We start from the raw sequence: 17,019 nt of genomic DNA on the forward strand, positions 1-17,019 counted from the left end.
ACCTAACTATAAGTTTCTTACCTTTGGAAGTAGTCCAACCGTTTTGCTACACGAAAACCACGGGCACTACCGGATGCTTATGATTGCTGCTGACAACCCTTGAAATAAAACTACATCTCCTGCACATTTCGATGGTGTGTGGATCACCCGGTCGGTTGCTCAGATGTTAACCCGCGTAATGGAGTACGGACAGCCGAAGACAAAACGGCACTTATATCTTGTGACGTGCACTGTCCTTTCGTTGTCGTCATCGAATTTAGGCGTCAGATGCCTTTTCTTTATACACTAAACCGTGTCGGCATTTGTTGGTTAAAATCTGGAGGAAGAATACGGAAAAGACATACTAGATGAAAATGCTCTCGACTCATTGAAAATGGTACTACTGTCATCAAGCGTCATTGTCATTATTCAATACAAAAGTAAGATACTGTGAAGCGACAATAGAAAATTAAGAATAATAAATACAAAGCCTAATTCTAAATAAAAATAATTGCATGTCGATTATCCAATGGTAATACTTGGGCCGAATCACAATTAAACAAAACTATAATACTTAACAAGTTCTGTATTGAGCTAAATAACTGTAATTCAAGAACTTAACTCTTGTATTTCCACTAGGTTCTAATCAAATATGAAATTAAAGAAAAGAAAACTTTTTCCAAATTAAATTCCACTATTATTATTAATTTGCGACAGATACGTAGTTCGCCTACGTGTACGCCTAATGTACAATCTAGCAGTATTCAAAAGCCTAAAATAATATCCGAAAAGTACAAAAGATCCCTCTTTCAGTCTATTCGATGTTGATTGCTGACTGATTATACAATGTCCAATACTATCATGCCGAGCAGCATTTGTCTAATGGTAAAAAGATTGACCCCATCGTTCACAGAATGGAACATGAAATTATGTTGATGCACTACCATTATTTAAGAATGAACGTTTACGTTGGATATCTACGCTAGTAGCTGAATGAAACCATTATTGGAAGCTTTACACAAATGAAATGAAAATGTTTGCTAATTCTATTTTTTCTGATATTTTCATAAGATTGCATGAATGTAAAGCAGTTATCAAATTTTGTTTATTCAAATCGCACCGTTTAGTTTATTTTGCATAGCTCTTAAGCTAGAAAATCTGTGACATGACCTTCGCACTTTATGACGTCTAATAGTAACACTGTAAATAGTGACACTTTGAATATCAACTGCAATACATTGTTCCATCAGTTATCTCATCATTTTTGTTAAGTTAACTTTTAAGGTATAGCAACCCTACACCCATTTGTCCCACGACCTGCTGGTGTGTGGTTCAGATTTTCTGACAGATTCTGCTGCAACTCGTCAGCCTGAAAAACCTGCTCCAAGAATAAAACTCACATTGCCCCACTAGCTGGGCGGACATGCGCTCACGACTGGGTTGTAAATGTGGCATTTAAAAGTTGTCTTCCTTGGAATGGAAAATCTTACGAAAGCCGCAGACACCAGAGGAAAAAGAAGTTATGGTTACCTTCCCGATTCGAGCCACGAATTTTTGCAGTAAATGCACTTCAAATGCTCATCCTAAGCCATGGTTATATGGTTTATTTGCAGTTGGTTACGGTGCATATTAATTTATTGCACATAAAATAATCGATGTTTTAGCATAACATCGCAAAGCTACGGGTGACTTGTACAAGAAAACATCTGAGCTGACATGCCATGTATGCTATAGCGTGTCAACTGGAAACTTGCTTTTCCATACCAATCTTTTTGCAGAAATTATGGCGATCTCAGCATTACAAATAAATTGTAACACAAACTTTCATTCTATTCATTCATTCAAGCTTCATTCTAATTGATTTCCAATACGACTTGTCATCTAGTGCAGCGGTTCCCAACCTTTTTTCGGTTCGCGTACCCCCTGACGGATTTCCCTATACTATTCTGAAGCGAACTAAAGTTTTGGCGTACCCCTGGGGGTTCGCGAACCCCCATTTGGGAACCGCTGATCTAGTGTATTCATATTATTTACAAATAAGACGGAATAGAAAGAATAGCATTACAATAACCCACAGTTTGTTAACTGGAAACTTTTTTAATTGTCTACTATTTTTGCGTTTTATTATAATTCATTTAATTACATATTTAATATCCACTTTATCCTAAGACATAAATTTCACATATTTACATTTTCACCAAGGGGCCAACGCTATTCGTTTTTTAGTATATGATCACGTTGGTGCCATTTAGTGTCTTATTTAGTGTCAGCCAAGGCGTGAATGAAACGCGTCAAAGAAAGAGACGTCGGATAATATTTGGTGCCAATTGAACTTTTGCACGATTTTACGATGATGACCTGATTTATGGCTATCCAATGGAAATTGTGCCGCGAATCGTATATCAAAGATCAAAGATCAATAAACGCGGGCCACGACTCTCTGAATTCAATAAAACTTTGTAGGTTTGAAAAGTTCATATAAATAAGCAGATTTGCATACTTAGTTTTCGCAAAATTGCTCCAGACTAACTTTTGGAAAAGACTCGGTTGACCGTAACGCGGAATATAGTGTTTCGCGGAATACCATGTCAAGGAAAATCTTTTCGCTATCGCTCGTTTGGACCGTACTGAAGAAAAGTAATAGAGATCAGTACAGATGATTTCTACGAGGGGCTGCCTTGCCCCCCCACCGCTCACCTGCAAACAAAACACCGATCGGTTCAGTAGTTTCCGAGTTTATAAGGAACATACCGACAGAAATTCATTTTCGTAAATCTAGATTATCGGCGTTAACATTTTGTCAAAATTTCAGCTATATCAACTATTTTTCTGAGTGGTGATTGATCAATTGGTTAAAACCACATTAAATAATAATAATAATAAAAAAAATATTTTACCCAACGCCTGTACATTCTTTAACCAGCTTTCGGGCGACATCGTAAAAACGATGCGATCAAGCTAATGACTATTTTTGCATAAAGAAAAGAAGCTCAAGACTTGACTTTTATGAAACATAATTATTTAGACAAGCGCCAGGTAAGAAATACCTTTAAAAAAATCGGTTTTTGTCCAACGCTATACCCAGCTATTTTTTGGAATCATATTTAGGGTAAATGATTTTGAAATGGACCTAGTCGAATTCTGATCTTGAATGGACCTATTTTTAAATAAGAATTTTAGGATATAATTATCAAGTCTTTGTACTGTATTTAGCTTTTATGTTTATCTTTAATCATTTCTGAACGTAAATATACTAAAATTAAATTAAAATTATAGCCAAAACTACTTTATTGCCGCGTATTTAAAAGTAGCTGTTTTTCAGCGTTTTGGCAGTCACCATAGAGTATTTTCAAACTGTTACTACCCGGAACCCTTCTGGTTTGAAATAAAACAATACTCTTAAAATGATGCTAAAATATGTGTAATTTCAATTTAGGTGTTTAAAAGTTCAGTAAAACCAGTAAAATCTTCAAATTCCTTAAAAATGTTAACCCCCTTTTTTGATCTTGAATGGACCTAGTATTGATTTTAGAATGGACCTAGTTTTGCGCTCCGAGACATCACTGCCGGTAGCTATCATTGCCTACCACCAACGAACACGTCGTTGTATATTCTATAAAACTGCTTGTTGTCACTATAGTATCTCCGTTTATAATTAATCTATAAGCACGGGATATTGAAAGTAGGCTTGATTTATAGCCTAAATAAAAACTTAATTATATTGATAAAACTAAGTATCACTCATCCTTTTTCGTAGTTGCTTCATAGTGTTTGTACATTGTAGTCTCTAGTTTTGAAACTAAAAAGTCTTCCTAATTAGTTAGCTAACATATGTCATTTTATGCTTAAAATAATATAAACTTAATTTGTACAAAATCAGTATTGTACAAAAATTTTAACCATCATTGATTAAAAGATAAGATGGATCAAAAGATAAGAGAGATACTAACTGCCTTCTGTTAAGGGGGCATAGTACCTTTTCAATTTTTTAAAACCTAAATTTTTTTATTGATTATTTCGAAAGATTAACATTTTGACCATATGTGTTTGAAGTCGTTTGCATGAATTCCAAATATTGACAAAGTTACAGCTATTTGTACCGCGCATGTCTGGAGCGATTAAACAACGAGTAAAAACTTCAACGTCGTTTTCTCGAAACCAGGTTTTGAAAGTCGGTACCATAAATATCTCAAGAACGGCTCAAGCAATTCTTATGATTCTTTTTTTGTTTGAAAGCCAACAAAATTATCTAGTGTTTGACCCATCCTTTTCTTGATATTGTAATTTTTGTATTTTTTAGAAATGTTTAACGTCAATTTTTTCGCTTAAAAACCATACTTTTATGTATCAATGTCCGCCATTTTGTTATGTGTTCGGATTCTAAAAAAGGATGGATCAAACACGAGATAATTAAATGTTCTTTCATGTCGTTTTGGAATTTTTCAATTCGGATAAGCCCCCAGCGCCAACCCATGGTACCGCAATTCATAGGTTTTTTGAACGACTATCTTCAAGGAGCCGTAGGGGCAAGGGGAAGAGGTTCCCTTATGAAAACAAAATTGCAAATATTAGTATAAAATGCAATGTTTCGAGTGCAGAAAACCCGATTCAATTTGCCTTTCGCGTTATCGAGAAAAAATATTTGAAATTAGGCAAAAAATATGGTGTAAAAGGTACTATGTCCCTTAAAAAAGAGCTATTTTTGCGTCATTGGCATTTAGCACAAAACCTGTTACACTTAAATTTTTCAATTGGATTTTACGTATTTGTTTTAGCACGAAGCAAAAGTGTAATCTATATAATCTATATAAGTAATCTATATAAGTAGAGCAAAATTTTCCCAATTTGTTCGCCTTATGTAAAAAAAAACCCAAATTATGCTAAACGGGACAATTCTTGTATCATTAAAAGTAATGCTCAGAAGAATGAAACAAGTTATTTGAGAATACAATTCTGAAGATTTGTATATAGCTTTATTGTATAGGAAACTCTAATATTGGAACTTCGAATTGAGTTACGAAGCTAATATTCCAAACTCTATTTAAAGTGGTTATCCCTGCTTAACTATCTACAGGCAACATCGTAAAAATGGTTGGAATCAAAATTTTGGACAAATAACGTCCTGTATTTTCCATATAAATACAGCAAAAAGTTTTGCTGTAAGTTTAAGTTTTGACAAAACTCAGATGAGAAATAGTTTAAACACGTTAATCAAGCATATACCAAAGCTTCAAAACACCTTTAGCGCGCTGACCGAAAACCCTAAGGCCAATAAAATTCAACCGGATCCTGTAGTCACAAAATCAAACTCGTCTGAGTAAAAAGAAACAGCCACTTCTGATGGTTAAGAACGCCAACTTCCTCACCCTCGTAAAACTTTGTGATGTCCAACCATCCTACAAAACTATCCGGTTTGGCAATAAAATCATCTGTGCGTCATCTTTGCGGATTTAGAAATTAGGTAAAGGCCTGGATAATGATATAGTGCAAAAAATATAAAATTTAGATCAATATCTGGACCATTTTCGAACTGGATATGCCTAAAAAAATAATATTGTGTTTGATAATTTTCTAAATAGTTTAGTTAAAATAATTATGAGGCTCAGAATGAAGTAAAATTAGGCCATTACAAATATTTTATAAAGCTTTTGTCCTTCCGGTGTTGGGCCACTGAAGGGGGGAACAAAGTAAATTTTTTAATCGAGCAAAAACATGGGTTTTAAGCATTTTTATTTAAAGTTTAAACGTGAAAACCAAATCTGTTCTTGTTTTTAATATATACGTTATTATTTTCCATGCAAAAATGTACGAAAAGAAGACAAAAACGAGAGAATTTTTTTGGACGATTTTCGGAAACTCCGAATTCGAATTTCCATTTCAGTTTCGTGCTAGAAGTGTTAAGTACACTCATTTTTCGAGTTTTTCAGGCTGTAGAGCACACGGACAATTGATTTTATACTCATAGCCTACAAATTTTTTTTAGCCCCCCGATTTTTCAAGCCAATTTCCAAAGGCCCCCCCCTTTGACAAAAACTTGGGGTGACAAAAACTTAAAAAATATTTTGCAAAGACCTTATATTCCGCCGATAAGTAAGCAGGTTGACTTCACATCACCTTTTGATCGATTGACAGATAGATTAAGAATCAGTTTAGTAAAATATTCAAAATCATGCAACCCGACTAACGTTGTACTACGTCATCCGTGGTCGCATCTTATACACAAACCCTCTGATTTTTTTTCTTAGGGGATGTAAAGTTTTCTTTAAGCACCTCTCCCCTCAGACTTGTGAGAAAATTAATACCTCCTTGTCCACCGAAATTGAGTGACCCGGAGATCTAAAATATTCAACTGTACCAAATAGAAAATAGGAAGGTTCACCTATTTTCTATCTGGTACAGTTCTTCATCGACTATCATTTAAAATTAAAACCTAGTATCTAACCTTACCTTTAAACCTAGTAGAATTACCAAGTCTAATTTTTGCAAGCACCATTTACAGTATGCTTTCGAATTTGACAACAAATGCGTGTCGCCTATGTTGCCAAAATCGAAACCGTGGCAAAATCTAGACCATTCTTTAACTGAAAAAATTGCATATAAATGTGTCAAAAATTGAATAATTACCACTAATTAACGAATTTTTCACGATTGCAACGGTTTTATATTCAAAATGTTCGACAGAGGCTGTCGCAAACCTTTAGATACTTTGCAGTAATACGTAGTCCTACGTCAGTAAAAGTCTGACCTTTCGAAATATGTAGTCACTAAATAAAAACTCGAACCCCACTGTACTTGATAAACTACGTTTAATATAAGTTATATTACATATTTTTAATGAATGGTTTAAATTTTTGAAACTAATAGGCGACATAATTTTTTTATGACGTAGAAATCGTTTCAACCATATCTGAACAACAGGTAATAATAAATTCCCAATATACAAATGTCACACACAGATACATACATAACGCATATCAAGTAACTGAAACATTGTTCAATTGTTGGGCTGACATAAAAATAAGACCCTCGGCGACTGTGACTGATTTCAAATTTTTTAACCGACTTTCATACCTTTCTAACAGAGTATAAGAAAGGTAAAAGCTGTTCAACCATGTGTCCTATTAATAAATAACAGTAGTATAGTTGTACTATTAAAAAAAAATTCTTTGTTATTATTTTGTTCATTTACATGGAAGAAACTATAACAATCCAAATTTAGGTCCATTTCAAAATCAAAAATAGGTCCAATTCAAGATCATGTTGGGTCCATTCAAGATCAAAAAAAGGCTTTGGCAAAAAACGATATATTTAATAAAAGTTTCATCAATTATACATTTTTAAAGTACTGATAATGTAGAAAAAAGGTGGTACTTTCCAACAAATAGTAACATCACCACATATTATTTATAAATGACGAGTAAATTGAGCAGGAGTGCGAGTGGTGGTGTTAAAAAGCGCTAAATAGGTCCATTCAAGATCAATTACCCTACACAGAATTCAAACAAAGCATGTAAATTAGGCACAGCTTCAATCACAGGTCAGTTCACTCTAGATGCCCTTTTTTTTTGAAAAGTAAAACTAACTAAAATTCCCGAAATATTTTTTTTAGCAAATAACTGAATTCTTCTTTTGACAAATAATAACTCCTGAACACATGGTCAGAATGTTGTAAAATTGATGCTAAAATGTCAATAGAATATCTTTTCGGAACATATTCGTCAGGTGGCTCTGAGCTCCAAAAGCAAAGACCGTCTACAGACATACAGCCTTACCTATTAAAGAATTAACATGACAAAAAATAAACATAAATTACAGAAATTAAACCTTTAAGAGTGAAATTTTATTTATTAATGAAAATACCGTTCTGATTCAAACTTAGAACAGTTTCAAACTTCGAACACTTCAGAATAAAGTGCTATGATAAAATATTGTGCTTGCTTATTGTATACGGTATACGGTGTATATGGTCGTAAGAATGACCCCTGTCCGGTGGTATACAACAAGCATAATATTTTATCATATGAGCATAATATTTTATTCATACGATATCATATCATATGAGCATCTTATTCTGAAGTGTTCGAAGTTTGAAACTGTTTTTACGTTTGAATCAGAACGGTACTTCCGAGCAACAAACTTTTAATTTCTCGTTGATATTATACTTGCAATGGAAACAAAAACCTCTTTTTCAGTATGGACATGAAAAAGTTTTTGCTAGAAAAACTTTCTTCCTTAAATATGTACATTTTGCGATGTATAAAAATTTAGTTTTATTTTTTTAGTATTTTTTATGAAAATTTAGTATATTTTCTAAAAGTGACACCCAGATTATTTTTGAAGGTTCTATAATTTTCGAGTCATATTAAAAAAAATTATCGATCGACGATAAAAATAAAATTATTGATAGGGAAATTCTGCATTTGTTGATTTATCAATTCAGTGGAACAAAACGGCATAATAGCAAGCTTTTTATTGCGCAACAGATGGGAAACTGATAATTTGCGAGTATGGAATTAATCGTTGTATTGTTCAAATTGTTCTAATGCTGCATAATAGTTTAATAAGCTATTATACAATAGAAATATTACTTGGGAACATTATATCAATTTATCAATATTAACCAACCGAATCGGTTATGAACCTTGATATTAACCACATCGTCCTAATTTTTGCAGTAATGTTCACAAAAATGGCAACTCAATGGCCTAGTCTTCATATTGCCAGATGCCATTGAGTACAATCCAGCTCACTATGACATGCCCGCCCTCTTGACCTAGACTTGTTTTGTGTCCTGTATGGCAATGAATCAACGATTTTAACATCATGTACTGGTACCTACGCTAACATTTACAATATACATTTACGTAGTTTTCACGCATCACTGCTTAGTCGTCGCGGTTTTAATTGAGTAGGCTCATTGCACGTCGACATTGACGAGGCGGGGGAATGCCAGCAGTATTGATGACTTTGAAGATATGACGCAATTTCACTCTTCTCATTCAAGAGTCTCAGCTTTCATGCAGACTGACGCTTTATTCGGTTCGTTTCAAGCATCCAACATTACGATCCATTGTATAGGTACTTACTAGTGGAGTGCTTTGGGACCGGACCATATGTCGTAGATGCGCCTTTTATAAAACTTCACGAAGTGAGATCGACATCGGCATCATCCTCATCAATCATCACAATAATCGTCATCATCTTCACCATCGTCATCATCATCATCACAATCACCACTGCCATCAATGCTATTAATGTTATTATTTTTACGATGGCCAAGGCCAAACATCAGCAGACCCAACCCTTGCTTCACTGCAGCATCGGCTTCGAGACTCGCGGTAGATGACTCTGACGGTAGTGTTCTTCATTTGCGACACGGTACTATACACAATGTTATTTAATAACCAGCCACTCGAGTTAATTGAAGTTCTATCTTTTTGCTGCTGCATGTGTTACCTATGTTTATATAAGCTTCACCTTTGGTCATAGCGAAGTGCGTCAGCTTCGAAAGGCAAATGGAACGGATACGGGAAAATACGATGAATTAATTTGTATATCTCTAAGGTTTGAAAAACTTTACTAATTTTTAGAGATAATTTAAGGCATTTTTAAGTTTCACGTCGAGGTAAAGTAGTTTTTTAATTGATGCAAACAATCTCCGCATAAATGCCTAGAGCATGTTTCTCTGCATCATATTCGACCACTGCTCACGATACGAACGCAAATGACGGTAACCTGCTCACAACTTCTTTATTCCATCTCACTAGCTACATTTGCCAAAGGTCTTTAGTCTGCGGTAACTCGACATGAGGGTCTGAAGGTAAACATGAATTGAACAAAGTTCTTTGACACTGTTAAGCATGACTTCCGGCAGCTGTTCAGCAATTGAGTTTTTCAGTTCGAAGCTGATATTTATTCGTTCGTTTATCGGTCGAATATTAACCTTTTGTAGATTGTACTATATATCGCGTAAAGGTGTTTGTTTATCATATAGTTAATACACCTGAGAATTGATTCTTCTATTCAGAATTTCAAATGAGTTAAAACTCGGGAAATATCTATACAGTGTGGCAAGACTTTCACTTTTCATTTTTGGCCCAGAAAACTTGCATTGCTGCAGTAGGCAAATATGCAATGCAAAACGAGATACCCCGGGGAATACGGGGTAAGAGGAAATGGCACTTATAACTTTCTTCAACCTAATTTTCTCTAACTGAACCTTTCTAGAAACGGAAGATGCAACTCCAACGTATGCATTAAAATTATAGTTTAATTATAAAATTGGCTTTCAAAACTCCAAAATTAATCTTTTAACAAGTTGGACGCACCTTTCTATAAATGATAGTTTGGTCGTAGGCTTTCGTAAAACGTGTTTTTCTGACACTAGGTAAACATAATGAATGTATTAACAAGTTACACCTGAAAACTAGTTGTATAATTTGACAAACGGCATTAAATATATGAGTCGAAATAAGGGCGGTACTTCAAAGCACCCGGGGCGATTGGGCCTTAATGTAAATAAAAGTGTTTCAGAACACACATTTTTTAGACACAATATTTATATCGGTGAAGCTTTAAAATAAAACCGAAAAGACTAAACCAAGAGGACCCAAAAAGAAACTCCATTAACATGGCTTATGAGAGAGTAAACTATTTGGTCAAATTCTGAAGATTCATAAACGATGTCAATTGACTCTGGGAAGACAGAGTAGATATAATTAAGCAAATCTGCAACTAGATGTTAAACAATAATGCGTTATGGTTTTTGTAACGTAACGATTTCTTATGATAGTTTCACTAGTAGCTCTATCGTATTGGGCATGGTAGAACAAACAGATCATAATCGTATTTTTAACCTATTAAAGAATGGATAAATATAAATTACGTCTCGCAAGAATTGGATACAACTACGTGTTCAACTACATAGCGTTACAATACTGCATTACTGCGAAATTGCTCACGAAATGTGTTTCCTACTAATTATAAAGTCGCCTGTTGTGCTTTGATAGTGATCTGATTTTGTTACGGCATTTTTGGATGAACCATTAGTGGAAATATTGTCTTTGGTTGCTTTTTCGATGCCTACACGTTGGTGTTTAATAACATGCAAAATTTCCTGTTATATTAAGGTTTTTATTCGAATTTTAATATAGATCTCACTTGCCCCATTCACCATTTACATTTACCATTTCAATTCAGTTTCCTAACTAAAGCCATAGCCAGGATTTTTTTTTATCAAGAAGAGATATTATCTGTTTACCCCAATTTAATTATTTTTTAAATTATTTTTCTAGTAAAATGGTCAGTTCAAATTATTTGATGATGATATGATAGCAAAATGACAACTAATTTAGCTTTCTCAATAATATTATGTAACAGCAAGATTAGTATTCCGTTGGATATTTTTGATAGCCATTTGATTTCATGGCGCGAAATTTTTGCAATCAATTTTAATATTTTAACCACTAGGTCGACCAAATCACGCCGAGTAATCAAAATCAGTTACATCAAGGTACCAAATTTTACTTTCAATTTGCTCCAAACCTTTGCTCGGATAGCTAGTTTGTCGAAACTTATCGATCGCTATATCGACTCAGCCCCCTACTGTTTTAGACTCATAACGAATATAAGTGTTATTGAAATAAAATGCATACTATGCCGGTTTATTCGTTTATAATATCGATATTATTCAGTTAATACGAATATCAAGCTGAAGTTTTTGGAGCGTCTTAGTAGAAAAGACGCATACAAAAAATCACTCACAACACAACACTAACACCAATAACACCAGAACTTAGGAGAGTGGCAGTAGAATATGACGAAAATATAACACGTCCTCTCCGTAAAAAAATGAGGAAATTTGGAATTGACCTAGTCTACACCAGCCGAAATAACCAGCTCAAAAATAAGTTGGGATCAACTAAAAACCCGATAGAAGAATACAGGAAATCCGTGATTTATGAAATCAGTTGCCCACATTGCAAAAAGGTTTACATCGGCCAGACTAGAAGGAATCTGAAAACACGTACTAAAGTACACTTGGCAGAGGTAACAAAGCATCAAGAGATGCCGAGAGATTTTAGATCAAAAGTGGCTGAGCATATCTTCAACGACAACCATCCGCTGACCAATGACAACGCAAAAGTAGTAAACAACTGCTCTGCGTGGAAGATGGATGTAACAGAAAGTTTAGAGATTTACAAGAAGTGCTCCTCCACTTTACTAAACAAAGACCCTGGAAACGGTTACTCCTGGCTTTTTAAATATGTGCCAAAACACAGATATACAAGAACACACACAGACAAAACAACTTCTGGTCTTAAGCAAACATTGTATCCTTTTACCTACACTAATTGTGTATACCCACCCATAGCTCACGTAACCTTAAGCTCCTGCAGTCAATCGCAAAATTAAGTGTACACCCGTGATTTAGCAGTAATATCTGGTTTTTCAAGGATAAATAAAAAGAAACACCTTCCGTGAGTTATGATATATATCCTATTTACTCTCATGTAATGAAGAAAAAAAAACAAAAGCGATTATAACTTACTATTCAAAAAAATAAATCAAAACCACCAATTCACGTGTGGCAAAATTGAGCGTACAGTTCGTATTTTTCTAGGAAATCAGGTGTTTTTATTGTCGAATACTGATGAAACCAATCACTTAATACTTTGTGTGGCCACCTTTTGCGTCCAGTACAGCCTGCAAACGTCGTGACATAGATTCCACTAGTTTCTTGGTCACAGTTGATGGAATATGCTCCCATATCTCTTTAATCGTCTTTTTAAGTTCAGTCTTGTTCCTTGAATTAGTATTCTTCAAGCGGTGCTTAACTTCCTACCACAAATGATCGATAGGATTCAAATCGGGTGATTGAGGAGGTGTTTTATGCTGATGTGGTACATTGTACAGTAGCCATTCACGAATGACGCCAGCGGTATGCTTCGGATCGTTATCCTGTTGGAAGTAGAAGTCATGAGGTAGATCCAATTTTTGCACGGCAGGTTGAATGTTGCGTTTCAGGATATTCAAATAGCCCATTTTATCCATTATGGTGTCTATAAATTCCACGATTCCTGTTCCAGCAGCAGCCATTAATCCCCACAGCATAACGCTGCCACCCCCATGCTTTACTGTTGGTATCCAGACCATCTGTCCTCCATCAGAACCAAACATGTTAATTTTCGTCTCATCAGTGAAAATAACCTTGTTCCAAAACTCCTGCGGCTTATTCACATATGCTTGGGCAAACTCCAATCGTTTTCTCAAGTTCACCTTTGAGATAAGACTTTTTACGGGCAACCCGACCTCTCAAGTTGTTTTTGTGTGCCACCCGCCGGATAGTATCTGCACTTACGGGCCTTCCCTTGGTGTCAGCAACCCCTGCAGCCAATTTCGGAGCACTTGTTCTAGGATCTCGTTGTAGCGTTCACACTATTGCTCGTTCATCAGCAGAATTCAAAATTCGTTTGCGTCCTCTACCAGGCAGGGTTTTCAAGGTTCCCTCGTATTTCCACTTATTTATGATTTTCTGTATATACTGTAGAATGTGGTCGCCCAACGGCAGCTGCTATTTCCCGTAGAGATTTTCCACGACAAGGCATACTAACTATTAATGTTCTGGTAGCTATATCCGTTTCCTTCTTTTTATTCCACATTTTGATTAAGTAAAATTCCAACTTCGATAAAAACGTAAACAATCACTCTCCAATTAACTGCTGGTAATTGACATTTGGCACTGATAAAAAATACTACATTATTTTGTTATGATCTTGGTGTTATGTTGGTAAACGTAAAAGTGTACGCTCAATTTTGCGATACTGAAACGAGTGCATTTTAAAGTGTTTTTAGATTTACAAACTAACTGAAAACTTGTTGGAAGCTTAATTTATATCCAAATCTAGATAAAAGTGTAACATATTAGATAGCAGCAAAAAAAATAATTTATAAATATTATTGCACCACAAAAAGATAATAAAAATAATTTCGTCATGTGTGTACGCTCATTTTTGCGATTGAGTGTATAAAAACCGTAAAATTGCTTGGCTAATTTAGTTCGAAAACAGACACTGAGGAAGCCTGCAAGTCGTAGGCGAAATACGTATCTGTCAAGAATAAAATATACATAGTAGAATTAAATTGGATAAGTGTTCTTTTTATTTAATTTCCACGAATATCAAGGGTTTTTTCGTAAGCTAGGTTTTTATAATTGCCTTAAACCTCTAAAAAGTTGCATGAGTTACACTGTAGTTTAAGAAAGAAACAATTGCTTACTGCTGTCACTTGAAAAATAATGCTTCTGTATGTTTTCAGAGGTGCGAATTAAGCGAGGGAATGTAGCTCATATCGATTTTTTCCGATTTTGCGGAAGCTCAAAACGAACACAACGTATATTCATTATGAGACATTAGGCCTCGAATCAACTTCATGTTTTTCGAAAAATGTCTAAACTTTTGTTATAACAAAGTATCGCTAATATTTCATCAGTTCAGATGTAAAAAAATTTACGAATATTATTTTACCAACCATTTTCATAACAACACGCAACTTCCTTTAATTTTTTAAATAAACGGAAATATCCCAACGATCATTTTAGGAACACTATTTCTAAAAACTCATTAAATCCGGGATAAATGACGTCATCTAGCCAACAACTCCAGCATTTACTTAGATGACTTTTCGAATTATGGCTTTAAGTACCGCAGCAAAAGCCACAGGGCAAATTGAACATGTTTGAACAAACTGTGAAGCAAAAACAAACATTTCATAGTGACCGTCTGCTCATCAAAAACCTGTTTTAAGACTAATGTTTTTCTTCGTTTTGCCTTGGATTCAGAGCTTCTGCCTGTTTCCAGTTTCATACGAATCATGCCGTTTGTTAGAATGACATCAGGAGCGTTAAACTCAAGATGTTTAACAGTAAAGAGCGATTTGCGAAATGAAAGATTTGAAAATATTTTTGAATAGATTTATATCATGAAATGTTGATATAGGCTTCTGGCACCGTCCCCCTGAAATCAATGGAAATAATCAGACAAGCAAAATATACATACATATTTGTAATCCTAAAGTGAGAACATTATGATTCGAATCGGACTATTTTGATGATTAACTATACTTGGTGTAAGTCGATCTCTACCTACATTATTTTTAAATTTTGCATGAACTTGTGTAACTCAACTGATTTAAAGCATCGTACGTTTTCTGCATAACGTTCATCTTATTTCACCTTCCCTCTCACTGTTATGTTTTAATGTTAGTCTTCATTACATTTCACTTACTCTTTTCGATCTATCCGTGAGTATTCATATGCACTGCGTTTGCTAAATCGCCATCATCAATATAGCAATGTCAGGGGATGGTAGGAGGTAACCACAAGCAGCCACTACACAAAAACCAGAAAATTGCACCTTCTCTCTCAGCTACTCTGTTGGTAGAAGCTCTTCTTTCGGCTGTACTTACTGCCACTTGCGCGAAATCCTATGTGCTTGATCGTCAGTACAAACTGCCAAGAGCTCAGCAAGTACGAGGATTGCGGTGGGAGTACAACGAAAACTAGTTTTGCTTCAAATGTTTGTTGCAAGAAGTAAATAATTTACACTACACTATTACTTCGTTCACGGTTTTATCTTCTTTCAGATTTTGCTCCTCACTTTACGTATTTGGCTAAACGTTTGCACTCCTGTATCAGCCATTTAACAGATTTGGAAAATTTATTATTGGCTTGAGTAGAAAATCATTTGATGTCGTTGACGTTGTTTACACACAAATTGATACCAACATCCTCTGCATTCAACATTATATATGAGATTCGAGTTGAAGATTCAATTCGCTTGATTGCTTTGAAATCGCGAGTGAATTAGGCAGCTTAGGACGAAATAAATATAATATAGAAATTGAGCTTATTTCATTCTGGTTCCTGTATAGTATGAATACAAACAAAACGTTGAAGTTAAGAAGTAGAAAAGAGGTAAATTTATGAGACGTGATACGTCCGCACAGTCCGCAACAGTGGCGGCACACGATTAAATCAATACACGAAAGCTATAAATCGATACAGAACACACATGTCTAAAAAATATGTCCATTACTTAATTATAAGTAATTTTAGCTTAATTTGATCATTAAATGCACAACTTCGGGTTTATCAAGCAGAGATCCGTTAGAAAAGTATAATTTTCATACTGCCTTCTCTTCAACGTAGTACTTTAGTCCAGGATGTCTACATTATATGTTCTTCATTGACTCCTCCAATCCACTATCCGCAGTAGAACGCGCAAGCACTTGCCACTTGAGAAATTACATAAACTAGCGGCGCTTTGCTAGCTTTCCAACCTACGCTACCGTCATTAAAAGGCATTGCACACGTCGAACTGATAAAATCAACCAATAATTGTACAACTGGATCCAACTGGAGACCGTCTCCGTTCAGCGGTTCACTCACCGAGATGACTTTCGCGACTGTTACAGTGTTACCCACTGTTCGACTGACTACCGCCATAACGAAGCGACTGAACTGAGTTCTCCTCGTGTTTCTCCACAAATTATTTCTCCCCGTACCAATCTATCGAGTAGCGTGGGAGCAAACACATGGAGAAACTAGCTAAATTGGCGCCTTCACGGAATAGCTTTTTAACAATTATTACAGACCGGTAAATCCACCAAATAATCCACATTGTTTATTTGTTACCGCTGCTGTTCAACGAAAAGATGTTATCACTCAAATAAAAATAAAATTTGAATTGTTGCTTAAATGATTTACAACATTTCGAGATATATCTAAACATAATCTATGCTATATTAGCTAGTATGATAAACAATTACATAGCAGGTTCAAAAAACATGCTATCTGGAATTGCGAACAAAACAAAATACAAACAAACCAATGAATATTCGAGCAAAAGCTTTCGGCTGAGCTTATTTCCAATCAGCGATAAAAATGTAGATGTGAAATAAGAAGAAACTGTATCTACACGGAAAAAGAGCAGATTTTTTCTAATTATGAAGTTACTTAAACATTCATTTAGTTCAATTCAA

The 17,019-nt window shown here is 35.0% G+C and overlaps 1 protein-coding gene across 11 annotated transcripts in view; it reads right to left on the reverse strand.

Annotated features, from left to right (window-relative positions):
- Nucleotides 1-16,466, reverse strand: part of LOC128738967 (diacylglycerol lipase-beta-like) — a 33,498-nt gene extending 17,032 nt beyond the window's left edge. Inside the window, exons 1-3 of one of the 11 annotated variants that reach the window (XM_053834486.1) lie at nt 16,427-16,466; nt 15,264-15,768; nt 22-316 (exon numbers count right to left, since the gene is read on the reverse strand). The gene's annotated coding sequence lies outside the window, so the exon portion shown is untranslated. Of the gene's footprint in view, nt 1-21; nt 317-15,263; nt 15,902-16,119 lie in introns of all 11 variants that reach the window. The other 10 variants (XM_053834483.1, XM_053834485.1, XM_053834480.1 and 7 more) reach the window with 10 other exon arrangements.
- Between the last annotated feature and the right edge of the window lie 553 nt (nt 16,467-17,019).

This window comes from Sabethes cyaneus, chromosome 2, assembly GCF_943734655.1.
Source record: "Sabethes cyaneus chromosome 2, idSabCyanKW18_F2, whole genome shotgun sequence".
In the NCBI taxonomy this organism is placed as follows: Eukaryota; Metazoa; Arthropoda; class Insecta; order Diptera; family Culicidae; genus Sabethes; species Sabethes cyaneus.